Source organism: Haemaphysalis longicornis, unplaced genomic scaffold (genome assembly GCF_048455015.1).
Source record: "Haemaphysalis longicornis isolate Haplotype H1 unplaced genomic scaffold, Haemaphysalis longicornis Haplotype H1 scaffold_8, whole genome shotgun sequence".
In the NCBI taxonomy this organism is placed as follows: domain Eukaryota; kingdom Metazoa; phylum Arthropoda; class Arachnida; order Ixodida; family Ixodidae; genus Haemaphysalis; species Haemaphysalis longicornis.
Window position 1 is genome coordinate 69212056 of NW_027526445.1, and position 20201 is coordinate 69232256.

Here is a 20201-nt window from a genome sequence, read left to right on the forward strand (position 1 = left end):
AGGTTCCCACACCTGGCCACCCCTCGCATGATCATCAAGTGGACCGGGCCGCGACGTGCGGAACGGAGGTCGGCGAAGACGCTGGGCGCGTAGAATGTGTGAGAGACGCCGGGCAGCGAGCAACGTTCTGTGCGCCGTGTGACGTCACTGCTCCTCGCGGATGCGCAGCACGGCTCTCCAGGAGGCACGAGAAACTGCTCAACCTCGACCAGTGTACACCTCACGCTACAAAAACAGTATCTGGAGCAACGAGTGTAGAAGGCAGGGCGCGAGATAATTATGTTTACGTCATATTTTGTTGGTCCTTCTTATTGGATGTGTCTTGGTTTATGTCTTTCTCGGCGGAATAAAAATCAATTCTTCAGCGCCTGTCCTGTCTTCTCTCCCTCGTGTGTCGTCGTCTTCGTGCGTTGTAAAAAGAGAGAGAGAGGGAAGATTTTTGCCGGATTTTTCTGTCGCCTACATGCTTCTCTGCTATAGGGATCGGGGATGTAGGGAAGAAATGCCCTAGAAAGAAGTGGGCAGAAAAAAAAAAAAAAAACACTGGTGTGGCTTGACGTGCTTGACGGACGATTTTCTAGATTGTGTCACGGAATTCACACTTTCAAAATGTGACCAATGCAGGGATTTATACACTTTTATGCTCTGCTCATACAAACGTTTTCCAATCCAAAAACCACGAGGAGCGAGAGAATGGTGACCGCTGAGCCCCCGGATCGCGCTGTGGCATTAGCAAGAAAAAATATTTTCATGGCTGTCGTCAAGCGCTACCGTGAACGTAAAAAAACAAAAAAAAAAATTCCAGCGCTAATGCCAAAGGTGAGAAGACACCCTCCTTGGGAGAGGTCACCGCTGCCGCCACATTTTCTGGAAGCCATTATGGATAATAGGAGACATGACTACCAGTGCCAATCCTGCTCGAGACGATCTTGCAGATCCCGCCACCGCTGCCTCGAGTCGGTGACGACGAGATGGTGAAAATCTACAATACGGAAGACGACTGCATCCACCACTGGCCGTGATGAAGACGACAACCTCTTCGATGCATATGACGACGATCACTAGAACCTACACTGCAAATTAACAATGATACAGTGTCCAGCAAGGCTCACCTACAACAGCTTCGCCATTCAAGTCTTGCGCGTGAGTGCAAGCTACCCTGAATTTTTACCTCAGACTGAAGAACTGTGAGCTGACTTCAGGACAGGCACATTGTGCAACAAACAGTCATTTGGGGCATTCATTTTTTAAGTATATAATGTCTGTTTCAATAAGGAGTAATCAGCAGAAGGCTCCAACATTTGCGAACCAAACCACTAAGTCTGCCATTTTTTTCCAGCCCTCGAGGCCCCCTATAGCTCGGGGGCCCGGTGCATTTGAACCCTCTGAATCATCTGCAGCACGCACGGTTCAAGCGTGGGCTGATCCGCGGCCGCTGTAAGGATATGAAAATTGCAGACCATTGAAACGAGCCAAACTATTAGACTTGCCCCCCCCCCCCGAATATTTGCTGCGCGGTGGATCATCCATCAAGATGTAAAAAACTCTGTATTAAATTAAATTTGCACGTCTGATGCAAAGTGAATCAAAGAAGTGCTAGATTTGCATTCCTGCGTTTGTTCCTAATACACATAAATGTAGCAGGCTCAAATACCGAGCCTAGGCTTATTCCCGAATCAATAGAAACGCAAATTCGAAATCTAATATCCGCGCACTAGTTCTTCACTTGATGTACGACTTAAAAAATGTTTCGAAGCTTCAGGGAAGACGCGTCGATTGGGGAGAAATTTGAACTGTAGCTGTGGTCCCATATAATACGTACGCCGCTATGAGTGCGAATTCTCAATAAAAAGGAAAAAAAATGTAAATTTGTGGACATCATAGCGACATGTGGTGATATCGCATGAATTACCACAAGCAGATGATGTTGAGTGAAACATTGAGTGCACCTTAAATTTCATCCAGCGGCCGTGGTATGGACATCAAACATATGGATGTCCTGAAATGGCATTGGATATTATGACCATTTGCGGATATCCTATGGACTTTCCTGGTTTGCTACCAGCTGGTCAATAACAATAACGATACTTTATTTCAACCAGGTGAGCTGGGGTGTGCTGGAAAGGCCAAAGACACATATCGAGAAGCCTAGCACACCGGCCTATGGTGCAGGAAAAATGGGTGTAAGGAAATTATTCACAGGGAGAGGAGTGTTTTCAGGAAAAAAGGTCTGCATGCAGTGGACGCCAGCGTTCCCTGCAAATATGAACGAATAAATTAAATATACAAGAATGGCAGTTCAAACTCTGGGGGTCCATGGAGGAAAGAATACTCCTTGGGGCCGTCTATGCTGGGCCGTTGGTCTACGAAAAATACGAAGTTCTCTTGCGGAGTTAAACCGCGAGGGGCGTGTGTCACTACACCGCCAGTTGCCCTCATCCCTCCTCGCGAATTCGGTAACACACTCTATGGGTAACATAACGTATAACGTCACCTCTTTTTGTTTGATGCTTGTTTGTCCACAGCGGGCGTGTTTGCGCCAGCGTTGTTTTGGTTAACTTTTGTAGTTCACTGTGCTCGGCTTTGTGAAAGGTGTCATTGGTGTCACTCTTCAGAGTTTTGATAAGGCATGCCGATAACGCTCCGTCGCAAGCGTTCGTGCTTTGCTCGAACTCTGCACTGCGGGCGAACATGACAGCAACCTGCTGCGTTGCGGCGGTCGCGACACGTGCTTTTGGCGCAACGATGTTCACCGGTGAGGTGAGTCTTTGTCAGGTGGTAAACTCTGCGTCTGTCAAAAGTCTAGCCACTTCCTTCATTACCTTTTACAGCTAGGCTTGCCGGAAAGCTCGGAGCACCGGCATGACGCAGTACACACGAATGAGGAATGAAATAGAAACAGAAGCGATGTAATGGTGCTCGTTGTGTGCTGCTTTTTGTCGGTGGGCGGCGCGAGTCAGTTGATATTCCATGACAGGGGTCCGGGACAGTTCATCGGACGCCGTTTTATCGAAGGCATGCTCGTTTCATCGAAGACGTTACGTCGAACGCCGTTTTATCGAATCGGCGAGCGCGTTTAATGGAAAAGCATGCACCTGCCATCGGGGCAGCAAAATGTTTGACATTTTTTCCGGCATTTGTGACCATGTGAAGGCGTCATCCCTGGCCACCATTGACATACGTGAGAAGGGGGGAAGGGGTGAGGCGAGGAGGCCGCGGACCCCTGCGAAATTTCTGGGTTCGCGAGAGGAGTAATGTGTGGCAACAATGGCATTGACTCGGCTTATTGTGCAACTAAGGCAACTGTAAAGTATTATTTGTTGACAAGCTTCAACCCAACAAACTTGCGCAAACTGGACGTCTGCTCTGGTCAGCCATTTAGTGAGGCATTCTCGCACTGTTTCTTTTGAATTTTTTCCATGGGTTCCGGCCCCCGTGCCAAACTAATGCTTACGCCATCGCTCGCCACCCTTCCCCAGTTCAAAGCATTTTGCTAATGGCTCATCAGTGATAACAACATGTGGTGTCCTGCCAATTCGATTTCGTGCAGCAAACAAATGAAGATTCATGTGAAGCATGCACTAAGTTGGGTTTATTAAACGAAATGAGTGGTGTAAGAAATGGCGCAGGATGGGCCAAAAATGGACAGATAAAACACTCAAGCATTCAATCTTACAGTCAATCTTTCAAATAGCCAATCTTTCAGGTTATGAGCAATCACTGAGGAAATCTTTGACCGGCATTTGCCGACGATTCAGGCAAATGCGCATGAGGCTTTCTTCTCGAGCAACGATTGCTCTTTTTTGCTTTGGCGGCTTCTGGCTTCGTAGCAGGGATTCTGTTTTGTCTTGAGTCGCCTGATGTTCTTGCTGAAGGCGGCTGAGGAAACGGCTGAAACCGGTGTGTGGCGTGCCCACAACTGTGGAGAAACAACTGTGCCAGCTTTGTGGGGCATCATTTCCCTGTGGCTGCTCTGCAGCTATAAAAGGCTGGGCGGACCACAACTGTGGAGGAAATATTGGCGGCATCCGAATCACGTCACCTGGCAGTTGATGGGCTTTGCCCACGATGAAATTCTCGAAACGCGGAAGTAGCTGCGATGCCGCTGGGGTGAAGTCATTCTTTAAGTCGTCGAATGCCTGAAAAAAAGAACAAATACAAATGCTTGGTACCTTGAAGCACAACCTTGGCTAAGTGGCTTACTCGGGGAATTCTGTGAGCTGGCAGGAATGCAAGGGATCCCAGTTGCCTTACAAAGCTCGAGAAATCGGCATCACTTGCGTAGTGACGTGAACTGACAACCAGTGGACAATTAGGGTAACAGAGTGGATGCCGAAAGATGGGTATAGGAGAAGGGGATGGCCAATTACATGATCTAGGGACGAAATACGGAGATTCGGTGGCCAACACTGAACTCGAGCAGCGCAGGACAGGAGCTATTGGAAGTCAATGAAAGAGGCCTTCGTCTGAAATGGACCTCATTAGGCTGTTAATTATGACGATGATGAGTGTAAATATATTGTTTAACTATTTGATGCTCTTTCCTATGTTCCCGTCCGATGGCAGGCTGGAAAAGATGCCTCTGGTAAAGGTAGTATGTCCATGTGGATGGTACCTGAATGGCTGCCTGGCGAAGCAGCCGGAGCACCTTTTCTGGGCTGGCTCCAGAAAAGCATATTGTGGCACACAGCTGCAAATTTGCTTGCGCCCTGTTTTTGAGAAGCGGCTGGTTGGTCCAGGATGTGTGGTGCTTGTTACGAGTCGGGAAAGCCGTTCTTCAGGGTTCATTCGCGCCTCGAAGAGAGCGACGCAAAGCCGTGCACGGTCGTTCAAGCGCAGCGTTCCGAAAACAATCACGAGCTAACGTGCCCGCCCGCATCGCCAGGCGCATGAACGTGCCACTTCGTTGTCGGCGTCTCTCTAATCATTGTTACTTTTCATGTTGGCGGTAAACTATAAATCCGCAACAGTGCTCACAGGCATCACACCACGTCAGCACGGTGAGAATGGACCCCTTCACCTTGGTCACACCGCTTCCCGCAACCACCACAACACCGGAACAGCTTGAGTAGCTCCTGGTATGCTACAATGAACATCTTTGCTGGAGCCGTAGGCACTGCAAAAGACTGTTCATGCCTGCAGAGAAACAAGCATAAAATACTTCTACAGGCAGATGTTTGGGCTCAATGGTTCAGGGGAGTGATGTGTAGCGCTTGCAACAAGCGCATCACTTTCTACTTGAGTGCGGTGGGTAATTTGGCAAGTTAGTGAGCTTCCATGGTTGTGAGCTACGCAAAAGACTGGGACTGAAAATGAGTTGAAAGACACAACTTATCCTTTTTGTTTCTTCCAAGTCTTTTCATTATGTACGTGCTACTAGACCCTAAGCTGTGGCATTTGTTACATTCATACGTAGTGCCTTACTGCACTGAATCGTCGAGGGAGGGCTGGAACGTAGTGTCCAACTCTTCTGCCTTTCCACTTGGAAGGGGTGTTGAGCATCGCGAAGGGGCAGAAAAAAGCACGACTGTGTGCTTGCTGCCCCCGCTGCGGTTCCTGCTTGTCCAGCTGCTGGCTTACGGCGGTCAAGGATTTCTTCAGATGTCGTCTGAGTGGCTCTGCTCGTGAGCATTTTGGCCCCAAAACTTGCCTGCACAGCTGTCAAAAATGCCAGATGTGAGACGATTACATAGCCAACTCTTGCTAACAGACGTCAGGCTTTCAAAAAAGCGGCATTTTTATCTGCTTCAATTGTGCCTCAAGGATGTCAAAATATACTAACACGTCCATCCATCAGTCATACTACAATAGTTATATTTGTAATTACAACGTGGCCATCTTATTATGAAAGTATACCCACACCTCAATTTTCAATGCTATAACAGTTTCTGCCAGTTGAAGTTACCAATAGGTGTTACTTTGTAAGGTCTTTATTGTTAAAGTAAATATCATCAAACCTTGTTCACACAAGACTCTTCATAGCGGTTATTACTTTGGAGAAGCCTCAGAAAAAAATGCATTTTTGTTTTTCAAGCCAAGGCTGCATTTTTAAATTGGGGTTATTACACCACCTACAAAAAGGACAAGTGTGATTCCCTCAGCCTGAAAAAGTACTTCCCATGGCTCTGGGCCACAAGATCAGCAATACTGATGGCACATTTTCTCCTGTCTATGCAAAGTAATTCACCACATGGTGGCGCCAAGGCCTCCTGCAAATCTTCATTCTGAATTGATTCCACTGCAACCAACAGTTTTTTATAAGTGGGGCTAGTAACCATGAGTGTCATTGCCTTCAGAATGCACGCACACCAAACTAACCAAAGATTAAGTTTATTATATTTGGATGTCCAGTCTATTGGACTGCACGTTGACTGCCTGACTTTTCATTAGACATACTGCACATGCACCTGGTGAAGTGTGTTGCGTGGGTTTGACTCGGACGGTCCTCCGCACGCGGCTTCCGTGTATACGGGGCGGCGTGAGAGGCAGGCAATACAAAGGCAAACGTCCAACAAGCAATGGCGGGGTTTATTGTGCGAACCCTTCTTCTTCTTGCTCCGATGTGGCGGCGGCCGGAGCCGTTCGGCTCGTGACGGGCTCGCCCGCGTATGAAGTTCGCCTGAAAAGGGAAGAGGGATTACCTGGCAGCCGATCTCCTCGCTGTCCCGGACCGGACTGCAGTGTTGCCAACCAATTTCGACCAGATCGCCCCACATCGCACCTCAAAAAGCCCTACATCGCCCTACACAATATTCGCAATAGCCCTACGCCCCGCCCTACGCCCCGCCCTACGCCAAAAAAATTGCAATTTTTTTATTTTAAACGGTTTTGTTTTGTTTCCTAATATTAAAATTTTTGTTTGTACTAATTTTAGTTATTTAGCTTCGGCTACAGAATCAATACATCTGCTTGCTGTGGAGCTGCGGTTGCCCGTGTTCCACGGTCATGTTAGCGCAAGTGCGTCCACTTGATGATGACCAGCACGGAGTTGAGATTATCATTTCCAAGCCTATTGCGCTTTTTTGTTTTCACGTCGGCCATGTGCGAAAATCCTCCCAGTAGCGGCATTGGAGTGGGGCAAAGATAGTATCAGCTGAGCCAAGGTTACGATGTTGAGAAACTCCGGCTTGTCTCCGAACGTTCTCATTTGGTGGAGATCGGCCCAAAACAAAGCAGGTGGTTTGACTTCCAATGACAACTTCTCATCTTTGCTGAAGTAGGAAGGCAGCATTCTCCATTCTTCCCCGACTATGTGCGCAGCGGTTCTGTAGCGTCGGCAAGGCAGGTAGCTTCCCTCCATCTTCTGTGCTGAGGGCTGTCTTCGGGGTCACGAACTGACAGAGTCATGGCAACCGGGGTCATGACAAAGAGCCCGGAAACTGGATCCCTCTTTTTGACCTCAACGGCGGCTGTCTGATAAAAAGACAGACAGCGAATGCGAAGGTCGCAAACCAGCACACTTCTTCAGCACAGAATTGCACCCTTCGCCCTGGTATACCTCTTTAAGAGGCAGCAGAACTCTTTGGGTCCATGGTATTTATGTCAGCCCTCTCCAGAGCAGACGGCTGGACAAAGTTTGCAGCAGACATCGGATTAGGCGTGGACTCTCTCTGCCTGGAGTTATCCGATGAGGTTTCCGTTGCCTTCCGTTTCCGAAGCCTGTTAAAAAATTTGACCACGAATTTCATAAACCTGAAATAAACCTCTGTGACACTAGTTCATGTGGTTTAGAATGAATTCGGCGGCCACTATTCGGTCTTCCACGGAGGCTTGCAAGACAAGGAGTCGCAGGGTTTCCCATTCTTTTAGTACACGCTCAACGCACGCATAAAGCACGAGCCATCAGGTCTCGCATGGCTGCAGAATCTTCCTTTTTTCAGTCTGGAGGAACTCCTGTAGTGCAGATACTTGTTTCGCAGAAGATCTTCCAGGTATCTGGGACGCTTCATTGCAGCTTTGCTGGCAACAATGTTGGTGGAATGGCATATGCAGCGAATGAGCACGAAACTCCTGTCTGCCTTGTGCTGAAATTTTCGGGCCAGGGAAATATGCTCGCCAACCATAACGCTGGCGTTGTCACATGCCAGGCCCAGGATGTTTTTCAAACGTACCTTTTTTTCTGAGAGGCAGTTTTCAACAACTGCTGTAAAAATCGAAAGTCAAAAATTATGGAGCAGGCACCCCGGCCGCGATCTGTGAGATCTCCTATCGGCGCCTTATCACGGGAACACAGGTTCCGAAATAGTTTCGACATGTTTGGCCGCGGCGCTGGCTCGAAAACACGCGCTCCACCGTGGGGGTAGCACTATGAAGGCACCCTGCATGCTAGCCCCCATAGCAACCGTTGTACCGCTGCGCTGGTAGCAATTCAAATCGCGCCCGCGCACCTTCCGCGCCAGCCCAGCCATGCCCTCACGCTCTTCATTATAGCTACACCCCCTACCAGCGGTGGAAACCAACTTTGCAACGCAGCAGCCTGTTCATGCCACAGGGCATCCACAGGGCAACACCAGAGTTTGATCTTTTGTGCCTTTCTGCTGCGTCTGCTCTTCGCAAGCTTTTCTTTCCTCCATGGCTCTTCATTTGCTCCCTCCACTCCCTCTCTACCGAAAGATCGGGTTGCGGAAGCCTAACCTAGCGGTCAAAATTTGCATTACAACCAGTTAGTTGAGGACATAATTTCAGATTTTCGCAGCTTCATGTGGCGCAAAATGGAAAGTTCAACAGAAAAGTTTAAAATCGCCCTACGCTCGGCGGAAAAATGGCAGGACGGCCCTACAGCCCTACGACAAGAAAAAATTTCCCAAAACGCCCTACATGTAGGGCGAAAACCCTATAGTTGGCAACACTGCCGGACTGCCCCGGCGCGCGCGCCGTCCTTCCTCCTGCCCGGCCGTACGGCTCGTGACGTCACCGCGTTCTCCCCCGCGCCCGATGGGGCCGTCTGGACTCGCGTGGTGCGTGACGTGAGGTGATGACGTTGCCTCCGGGCGAGGAGCGATCGCCCCTCCGTGCCCCGCGCCGGTGGGTGCGGGTTTCCGCTACTACCCTTTCTACAAGTGCTCATGAAAATCGTTCAGGAATTTTTTGTCACTTTTAGACTGCATTGCCCTGATAGGATCTGTGTCTGTCTGTGTTGCAGCATCTTGTTTCGTGATGTGTAGACTGGTGCAGGAACCACTTTGTCCACACTACAGTTCTAATCACAAAATATGCAAAAGGCATTTAGATTGGCTAAGTAATGGAATTTGCACATATTTGCCTGTGAGGTAATATCACATACCTCATGCAATGGCAAGCTTCCTCCATCACTGGAGCTGAATTGCAGTCCAGAGGTATGGCTGACATCTGGCACTAATGAAGGCCATCCATCTGCAACCGTCTGTGTGATGGAAACAAAAAGCCACATTCCAGTTATGATGATTAAAGACTCCAAGCAGTTGACTGCAAGGTGGTAATTCTTTTCAGAAGTAATAATACCAGTGGCATTTTCCCCAAATAAGGGCAGTTGCTCTTAAAATGTGCCCTGCAATGTTGTTACTTCTGTTGTCATTTAGCACTGTCATATTTTGTGCAACAAATTAATTCTCACACTGCCTACTGACTTTTTTGTGATTTGTATGTGGAAGTTGTAAGTGAAAGGCGTAAGTGCATGCCCAGTTAAGAAAAACAAAAGGAAAAGGAAATTTCAATTCTGAGGGTCTTACGCACTGAAGCTCCTGGCCATGAGGTGTGTCATAGCACAGGGCTCTAAATTAATTTCAAACCGTTTAAGGATCTGTAAGCTTAGGTGAAACCTCAACATTTGGCTTTTCATGCCCATATAAAAAGCGGTTGTCACAACCGGGATCGAACCCGCATCAGCACAATGCCTTGGCCGCTGAGCCATCAAGGCGGGTATCATGCCCATTTCCAAGCATAGGCGTGTGCAGTGTGAGAATACCGTTCCTGTCGCCTTACCAGGGAAAGGTTGGAGGGTTGCGACAATCCCACTTCATCATCGACAGGTTCTGCAGTGCTACATGGCTCCTCTTGCTGGAGTGTAGCAAGAACACCCTGAATTGCAAACACATAGTCTGTTTACAGCATAGGCAAACTGGTTCAATGTATAGAAATTTAAGGTAGGAAATTTTGCCTAGCTAAGTACGAAATTTAACAGTTGCAAGGAGGAGTTCTTTACACACTTTGGAGTGTGGAGAGATAGGCTGCAGCTACTGCATCATCCCCATGACGCTGCAATCCCCCCTCCTAAAGTAAAGTCGGTAAAGAAGGGTAGCTGTCAACGTCACTCAACGCAACGCCACAAAGTATGCTTGTGCAATCACATGGTTGAATGCTACCAACCTAACCCAGTTAATAGCAAGGCTAGTAAGACGTGACTGAATCCTTCCCGAAGTGTGGGCTTATATAACGAAGTCCTGAAATAACGAACCATCAGAAGTAACGGTAGGAAAAAAAAAAAAAGAAACGAGCGGATATGAGCAACCACATCTGTGCCACTGTGACACAGAAGCGAAGAACCACTACGCCATACCTTGGCGGTGAAAAAGTGTTTCATATCAGTTGGGCGATTAGGAAAGCGCATGGCACATACTACGCATAGAAGTTGCATACAGTGTAGTTCTGTGGGTCGCAAGTACAGAAGGAGACATTCTAAATGAAACAAATCACCTGCAGTCGGTGATGACACCACTATTTCAACCAGTAAATTGTTCGTGTCGTGTTCTAGAGCGTAGTAAAAAAAATCACCCGTGTTCATGTACATGACACTTGGGAGTAAGCGGCGAAGTATGCGGGCTGTTAGAAGACACGCTTTCATCATACGATCGCCGACCATGCATAGAGCACAAAATACGCAACAGTCGGGAACCGCGAGGGTGGTATTTTCTAGAAAAAATTAGGTAGAATTTACTTGACCACAAGTACGCTTGTAGTGGCGGCGTGTGCCGCCGATGAATGAACGACTAGACAACTTGAGTGCCCATCGGAACAAAAGACCCTTTATTCCAAGTTGCGCATGCTTATATACCTAAACAACACTGGCGCCACCTGCGGCAGTGATCGCGGAACCGAAACCAAAGAGACAAATATACAACACATTCCCTTCCTTAAAAACAGCTATATGGATTAGTAATGTAGTAGGTTAGTAGGTTAGTACATATGCACAAATACTATACAAAAATACAAACTACAATGAACATAGCTAAATACCATTACAAGATCACATTTACTAAAGAAATCCACCACAATGAATATGTCAGTTCCTTTCGCTTTCGCACAACTTCGCGCACTAGTTGTAGCCATAACGCTGTGGTGGTAGTCTCTTTCTTGGTGGTTGCACCCTTCGTTGCTGGCCGACTGCTCCGGGAGACTCGGCCGACTGCGTAACAGCAGGCGACCTGGACGCCTGCGCAGCCGAAGGAGACCTGGACGCCAGCGCAGCCGAAGGAGACATGGGCACCTGCGCAGCCGAAGGAGACATGGGCACCTGCGCAGCCGAAGGAGCAGCCGAAGAAGTCCTCGTCGTTAATTCTGGGGTAGGGCCCTCACATGTAGGCGGAGACCCTCTTTCACTAGCTGTACTGTTTCTTCTCCACGTATAAAGAGCAGGAGAGGCTCGCGGAACCTTTGAGAACTTCGACGCATTCCAGGTTTTACCGTCATCCAGGCGGAAAGAGGCTGGTCCCTTTCTGCTGATCACCTCTCTTGGGCGGCTGAATTCCAGGTCGCCTTTAAATCTAATTGTGGGTTTCTTCACTCTGACGAAGTCACCAACGTCAACTCTGGTTTCTCTTGCAGCCCTCCGAACATCCGTGTATCGTTTGCTGTCCTGTTGTTTTTGCTTCACCCGCTCCCGTAAACGCCGGAGTTCCAACCCAGGATCGTCAAAGAAGGTGCCCGACGGATGCCCGACGACATCCAACCGAGTTCTTGGCAGCCGTCCGTGTAGAAGAAGCGCTGGAGCTTTTGCCGTTGTAGCATGCGGTGTGCATCGGTAGACACCCAGGTACTCTGTTACCGCCTGGCGCAAGGGTCGCTGCTCAAGAACCGCCACTTGAATGAAGCTTTTTAGTACTCTATTAAATCTCTCCACTTGGCCGTTTGCTTGTGGGTGGTACACGGACGAATGCTTCAAGTGAATGCCGCGATCTTGCAGAAACGCGTGGAATTCCCGGGATACAAACTGTGGGCCGTTATCGCAAATAATCTCATCTGGGTAGCCTTCGCGCGCGAACACAGACACCAAAAACCGCGTTACTGCGCTGGTTGTTGTGTCACCACAGAAGTGTACTTCGGGCCACTTGGAATGATAGTCGACCAGCGTGATTGCATATCTGCAATCGTAAGGCGCCCGCTCAAATGGACCGACAATGTCCATGCCCAGCTTCTGCCACGGCTGATCTGGAAATGGGACCGGTTGCAATGGTGCAGCTCTGACTTTTGTACTTTAGTCTGCTTCCTGGCATATGCTGCACCTCTGAATAGCTAGCTCGACTTGGCGGTCCATGCCCGGCCACCAATACTTTTCTCGCAGCCGCGCTTTTGTTCGCACCACTCCGGGATGCGACTCATGTGCTGCAGCGATTACCTGCTGCGTGAGTGACGTGGGAACCACAAGCCGTTCGCCACGCAAGATCAGATTGTCTACCACAGAAAGTTCGTCACGCACTTGGAAGAAAGGCTGAAGCTCGGCCGATAAGGATTTGTGTGCCGGCCACGACGATTGCACATAGATTTTGCTTTGTTGCAGTGTGCTATCTTGCAACTGGGACTGCTCAAACTTTTCTCTGGTAATGCAGGAAGGAATTTCGAGAACTGATACAACCTCGTCAAACAGCGTTTCTTCTTGCTGGAAAGACGTCGCGGGCAAGCGTGAGAGTGCGTCCGCCACTTGGTTTTGCGACCCCTTGCGGTACTCGACGGTATAGTTGTACCGTAGTAGGCGTTCTGTCCATCGTGCTACCCGCAAGGGGCGCCTTCCTGTTCCTTGTGTTGAAAGCAATGCCACCAAGGCTTGATGATCAGTGAGCAACGTGAAGGGGCGTCCCCACAAGTACACGTGCCACCGCTCGCACGCCCAAACACAGGCCAACGCTTCCCGTTCTCCTACCGAATATTTCCTCTCAGCTGGCGAAAGAACTCGAGACGCGAAAGCGACAGTGTGCAGTTTATGTCCGTCCACCTGCTGTAGGACCGCTCCAAGTCCGCACTCTGATGCGTCCGTCGACACTAAGACTGGAAGAGATGCATCGAACATTCTCAGTATAGTGCTAGATGCCAGAGCGTCTTTGGTCTTTCTGAAACTAGCGTCTATCTCGTCAGACCAAACGAATCGCTGCCCCTTTCTTAGCAGGACACGCATTGGTTCAACCATGTCAGCGAAGTTGGGAATAAACCTAGAATGATATTCGACCAATCCCAGAAATGATTGAAGGCTGGCCAGATCAGTGGGCGCTGGAGTGTCTCGGATGGAAGCAACCTTTTCCTTCAACGGCACAATACCGTTTGCAGTGATCCTGTGGCCCAAGAACGCCAGCTCCGGCGTATCGATGACGCATTTTGTGTTCAGTTTGAGTCCTGCCTCTTTTATGCGCCTCAGAACTGCGGTAAGATTCGCCATGTGCTCCTCTCTCCCCTTCCCAAACACAATGATGTCATCGATATAGAACAGGACGCCACTGCAACCCTGCAGAATTTTCGACATCATACTTTGAAAAGCAGATGGTGCTGAAGCGAGCCCAAAACACACGCGCTTAAAACGGAAGAGGCCGTCGTGTGTTATAAAAGCCGTTAAATCGCGGCTCTCGGGGTGAAGCATGACCTGATGGTAAGCTGATGCAAGGTCAAGCTTGGAAAAGTGGGTTGCCCCCACTAGACTATGCAATAGCTCTTCTGTATGAGGGAGGGGAAAGCTATCTGCTACGACGGCTTTGTTTACCTGTCGAAGATCTACACAAATGCGGATACCTCCATCTTTCTTTTCCACCACGACAATGGGGGACACCCACTCGGATGCCTCTATTCGCTCTATCACGTCCATTTTTTCCAAGCGGCGGAGTTCTTCCGAGACTCGTGGCCGGATTGAGAGCGGAAGGCGCCTGAGTTTTGAAGCAACTGGCTGAACTGTGGACCGTGTCTTGACGCGGTGAACAAAACCCTTCGCGATGCCAAGTCCTGGATCGAAAATAGCACCAAACTCTTCAACTAATTCTGATGGAAGGTGAATGGACTCCTCCGCCCCTGCCTTGACTGCGGTGTGCTCCGTTCGAGCGCTAGTACGCACTGCTGTCGTTTGAAGGCACTGTAGTGACGAGCCATCAATCTGCAGACCGAGCGCCCTGATTGCATCAATACCCAAAAGCGAGGTGCCTTGTTCAACGACATAAAAAAGAAGAACTGTTGTGCAGTTATTGTACCTGACATCAGCAAAGAAGCAACCACGCACTGGAATTGGTTTCTTCGAATAATTCAGTAGTCTAGTTCGAGCAGCTGAAAGCGTCTGTCCTTCAAAATGCTGCCTAAATAGGTCATGCGACAAAATCGAAACTGACGACCCTGAATCCACGAGGAAAGTTAACTTCGTTTCACCAACTGCTACTGATATGTAGATTGCGGGACGAGTGGATGTCGTCACAGCCAGAATGCTTAATACTTCTTCAGTTATCGAATTTTCGCCGTCTAGTTCACGAACCGGAGCGGCGTTTCTGTTGCAGACCGAGCGAAAATGACCCATAATACCGCAACCATGACACCGCTTGTTTTTGGCGGGGCAGCGGAATGAAGCTGCGTTGTGCCGAGGGGAACCGCAGCGGTAACAATGTGTCTGCTGGTTGCGAAACCGCGTCGAGGGACCGGTGGAAGTAGGTGCGGAAGGCGGAGTGTTTGCACGAGCATTTATGCGCTGCACATCTGCAGTGGAAAATTCTTGGAGGTCATTGGTTGCCTGTTCGAACTGCGTCGCTATAAGTACAGCTCGACCGAACGAGAGGGAAGACCCTTCAAGAAGCAACCGCTCGCGCAAATTGCGAGATGATACACCCGCAACGAACTGGTCACGCAAGGAATCTTCTTGAGAAGGAAAAGAGCACGTAGCTGAAAGCTCACGTAACGCGGTAACGTACTCATTGATTGCTTCACCGACTTGCTGCACGCGCCTACCGAAACGGTGCCGTTCGACCACAACATTGATTGTTGTCGGGAAGTGCGCATGCAGCGCTGCGACAGCGATATCGTACGACGATGCTTCATGCTTTGTCTGAGTAGTGTCCTTGATAACTCCCGATTCTGTATCAGTAGTTGATTGCTCACCGGGCTTAGCGTTGGCCAAGGATGGAAGCGGCAGGGTGTGAAATATGCGCTGGCCTTCGACACCGAGGCTGTGCAGTAGAAGAGCCTTGCGGCGGTCCGGCGCGCACTCCGAAGCACCCGATGCGAGCAGAAAATTCTCGAAGATGCGGATCCATTGCGGCCAGGGTACAGCAGGACGGCCAGGCGTGGGCAGGAACGGGGGCGGTGGTGCCAGTCCGGAAACACTCATGGCGGAGAAAACAGTTGGCGAAAATCACGAAAATCACGCCCCCTCCTAACCGAGCATCCTCGTCGCCAATGTAGTGGCGGCGTGTGCCGCCGATGAATGAACGACTAGACAACTTGAGTGCCCATCGGAACAAAAGACCCTTTATTCCAAGTTGCGCATGCTTATATACCTAAACAACACTGGCGCCACCTGCGGCAGTGATCGCGGAACCGAAACCAAAGAGACAAATATACAACAACGCTGTTGTCCATCGAAGCCGCCGCTGTTTGTAGCCCGATTCCTGCAATGTTTGGGGCACTCCATTAAAAGATGTACTCCCGAAGTGCGCAGAGCAAGTGATACGGTTCGCTGGAAAGTCCGAGCGCGTCCATCCACATTTGCTTTCGCTCTTGGCTGGATGGGAAGCGATGGAATGAAAGGCATTGGCAGGTGTCGTCGTTACTACAGCCAGGGGCTGCGCATCTTTTTTTCCCTATAACGGGAACAACAGAGCTACTCTGCGACAGCCACACCAGATCAACAGCGATGGCACAAGAAACACGGGCGCGTGTTCGTACTCGCGCGTTGTCGGTCCCATGGGTTGCTCCTGGCTGCTCCTCACTGTATCCTTCCACCAAGAACGGAGGAGCGTCAAGCCCGGTTTGGACCGGTGTGTAAGTGCTTTACACTCAGGTATAAAATATGTGCGACTGTGTAAACGTACACACACACAATGTTTTTTGTAGCTTTCTGATGTTTTTACGCTCGTAGAAAATTGCTTAAATCAAGGGCCCACTAGTACGTCACGATTAGTTCAAGAAATAGCCGTTGTGCTCCGATGCCATCGACCCCCCCAAAAAACCTAATCTCAGGGTCCCTTTAAGAAGCATCGTGCACTGATACAAAAAGTTTTACGCTTATATGAAAATGTTCCTAAAACCCGCCGCGGTGGCTCAGTGGCTAAGGCATTGCGCTGCTGAGCACAAGGTCGTGGGTTCGATTCTCAGCCGCGGCTGCCGCTTTTCTGATGGAGGCGAAAGGCAAAAATGCCCGTCTGTACGAGATTTCGGCGCACATTGAAGATCCCCAGGTCGTCGAAATTGATCCATAGCCCTCCACTAAGGCGCGCTTCATTGCCTGCGTTGCGTCGGCGCATTAAACCCGACAATCAATCAATCAAAATCAAGTCAAAATGTTCCTAACGGCCGAGTGTGCTTCTTATAGAAATATATCATTTCTTTGCTGAAATAAAAAAAGGTAATCAAGAAACACATTTCGGTTTATCTGGTTTTCACTAGATGGCGCTAGTTGTCTAGGAAGCCAGAGATTTATTTTTTTATTTTGGCACGGAAGGGACGCATTTAAAAAATAACCAAACTAGGCCATTTTGAGCATTTTCATGGACGTGTCATGATGTAGTATACCCCGTAGCAATGTTAACAGGCAAGGCCTTTTTAAAGTCTTTGTTTTTCCTTTGATAACTGTTGTTTGTCCAGTTGGTTGTTAAGACGGGCATCCTGATCAGTAGAATAAAGCTCACTGATGCATCTCACTGAGGAAAAGTCTGGAGTTTAATCCTTGTGGGCAAAACCACATGCACATGTTCTATAAGCACCACACTTGACTCCTTGTTCACCCCTTTGAAATGTCCATTCGCAAGCAGGGCGCGAGATTTCAGCGCAGTGCTGCCCGGTGGATGGCGGTGCGCGGGATCCAGATATTGTCAAGCCGGCGGAGACTTGCCATACGTACCTTCACTGATGTTTCCTGGAAAGGTTTCGCAGACGTCCTTCGACAGGGCACCTTTCCCTGTCGGTTCTTGTGATCTTTATGCGAGGCCAGCCGCAAAGACGTTCGGCTGGCCACACAAGAGATCAATTCCTTGTTAATTGCCATCGCTGACGCGGTGTTGAAGGTGGCTATTGCGGCTGATAGACAGGAGGAGCAGAAGCCCATGGCAATGGATTTTGTTTGGCTGCTGCTGAGGAAGCAACTTCTGGCACGCGGAAAAATATCTGGCATAGCGAGACCTTGCTGAACATGACGCTTTGCCTGGCGCGCTGTGAGGTGGCGCATGAACGCACGAGCACGTAAAATCTAGAGCACAGGTGCGCGTGCATGTGGCTACCGCTTAAATAGGCAGGTTTGACAGGGGTATTACTCCGAGCTTTCTTTTAATGTCTCGAATGTCATCTGCAAGAGCATCCTACCTCTCCGTTTCATGGGAAAGTAACTTTTATAGCTATTTTCTTAAGCCGTTTTTTTCCATGCGAGCTTGATGGTTGGTTAGACTCCTCGTTTCTCTGGCTGCCATCTTTACCGTCTGCTTGAAAACTTTTGTCATATCGTTTCAGGTCAACACATGGCGAGTTAAGTTTTGAGCACACTTTTCTCGTCTTCGTCTTCAACTAGTGTCGTTACATGGGCCAGGTCCACCCGACTTGTCGGTAGCTTGTACTTCTCAACAACTTCGTCTGGCCTGGCCTGGCCAGAAGTCAGGTGGTTTCGAAGGTTCTTCAGGAGGTGGGGCACATGTAATTGATGGCTTACAGTACCTCCCTGCATAAATTCCAAACAGGCGCCACAGTGCCATGTTTCTCCCTGCCATGTCCGAAACTACAACATGAATTTTGAGTCCCAGGGATTTGCACGCAGTTGATATTTTGATTAGTTCACCTTTAAGAGAACTTGCGCAAAATGAGTTTTCTAAAAGGTAGTAGCCAGCTACCTGTTTCCATCTGGGTGGCAGGCCACCAAGCATGAAGACTAACCAATGGGCAGCTAGGCAGTCATCAGGTGTAGAGCTGTCTGCTAAATGGAGGTTGGGCGCCCGCAGAACGTTACTGCATGAATGGTCGTACACAAGCCCAGAAGTTATCTGCATTTCATCTATCATGAGTGCTGCATCCGCTTTTCAGGTTTCATAAGGCTGACCTGCAACAGCAAATAAAATAGAAATAGTTCCAAGAACTTCCGCTGTGAATCAGTCATGACTGTTACACCAGAAGATATTGCAGAAACACGTTATGTATGTTCAGCCAAAGAAGTATTTTATGAAGTGGGGGTAGATATTTTTGCGTTTCAGTGTATGTCACATCAATGTTTATAGATACCTTTTCAGTTGCGTATCTCCCCGCCGTGGCCATGGAGTGAAGGCGGCCTGCCGTGACTCTTGCCACCGCGGTGGTGTGGTTGCGAGTTGTGCTAGCAGAGCAAGCGTCGTCTGCTAGCGGGGACCGTTCCGCCTGGCATCTCCGGTTCTCACCACGTCTGGCTGCGTACTGCAAAAGGTACAACTGTTCTCAGAAGTTGCTCATCATTTTCTTGCAGCTGTTCCAGTGCACGATTTATTTGAAACGGACGGTATTACGCAAGGAGTAATGTACGTGCACCCAGGGATTTTGAGCGGGGGGCTAAAATATCAAGAGTGACAGCCTTTTGAATGAACGTTCGTGTACTAGTGGCTGTCGAGTGTGCACACCAGTTCGCTTGCCATGCCGTTCGCGCAAATTTATTGCAGCACGAATGATATTTCCTCACAACCGTGTGGAACAACTGCTTTCTTTATGATAGACATCCGAGTAGCCCAGTTTCCGTGCCTCAGGCTGTGCCTGCTTTGAGTTCTGCGACTGCGCAACTCGGAACAATCTAGTGCTAAGTTGTATTCTTCCATGCGTATTCTCAATGCGCATTCTGTTTATTTTGAAGAAATAGTCGACATGGGCTTGCCCAATATATGCGTACCGCTATGCACACGGAGTATACTAAGAGATTCTGCACGCACATGAGGATGAAGATAAGAACCACGTATCCCAGGTTCAAACCTTACCTTACTTTGATCCATGCAGTCAGTGCTTCCAAAATGGGAAAAGAAAAACTTTAGCGCGTAGTCAGTTTTCAGAATGGGAAAACGACGAACTTTATTAACACTAGTGTTCACAAACTACATTGACTTGGTGAAGATTTTGCTGTCGCAGCTCTATCTAAAGTTTCACATTCTTTCGTTCCCTTTGTGCACGAACTGCACTGTCATTCTCTTGGCACTTAAGTTGTGCACAAAAGTGCATACCAAATAAAAATGTATCAGCTCGGCTGTGAACTTCTCAGCGTGCTCTGGGCAGCCAACAATGTTTGTACCTTTCTTAATGAGGGCGTCCAGAGCATCCCAGAAAAGGTCCCCGAATGTCTCTCCCTTGCACGCTTGCCTGACTGTGTGCTCCACAGAGTGTATACAGGTGAACAGCTTGTTTGAGAGGAATACAACACTTCCCGTGACAAAAGCACGCTCAATTACGAGCACGGCTTCAGGAGGAAGGGAATCTTGCGACTCAAGGGCTTCTTTCGTACAGTTTTCACAATGTGTGTTCTTGCTGAATTTAAAAGCAACGTAGCCAGCCAAGTAATGTAATGCTGCCGTTTCTGGCGCAGGAGAATTGTAGCCATGATCTTTAGTAGCACTGCACAGTTCTTGAATGGAATAGACACCAGTATTTTCCAAACATGCTCTTTCTGCACGCTTTTCTATAGCAAAGTGCATCTTGACACTGCTCCAAAGCTCACAAATGCACAAACGCGATCGCTACCTGTCTCACAATTCCCTGTCAGGTGCGTGCAGTGAAAGTAGACGAAATATTTGGCTGAACTTCGTCACTGTCGGATGGTCTACATCGCCTCCAGATAACCT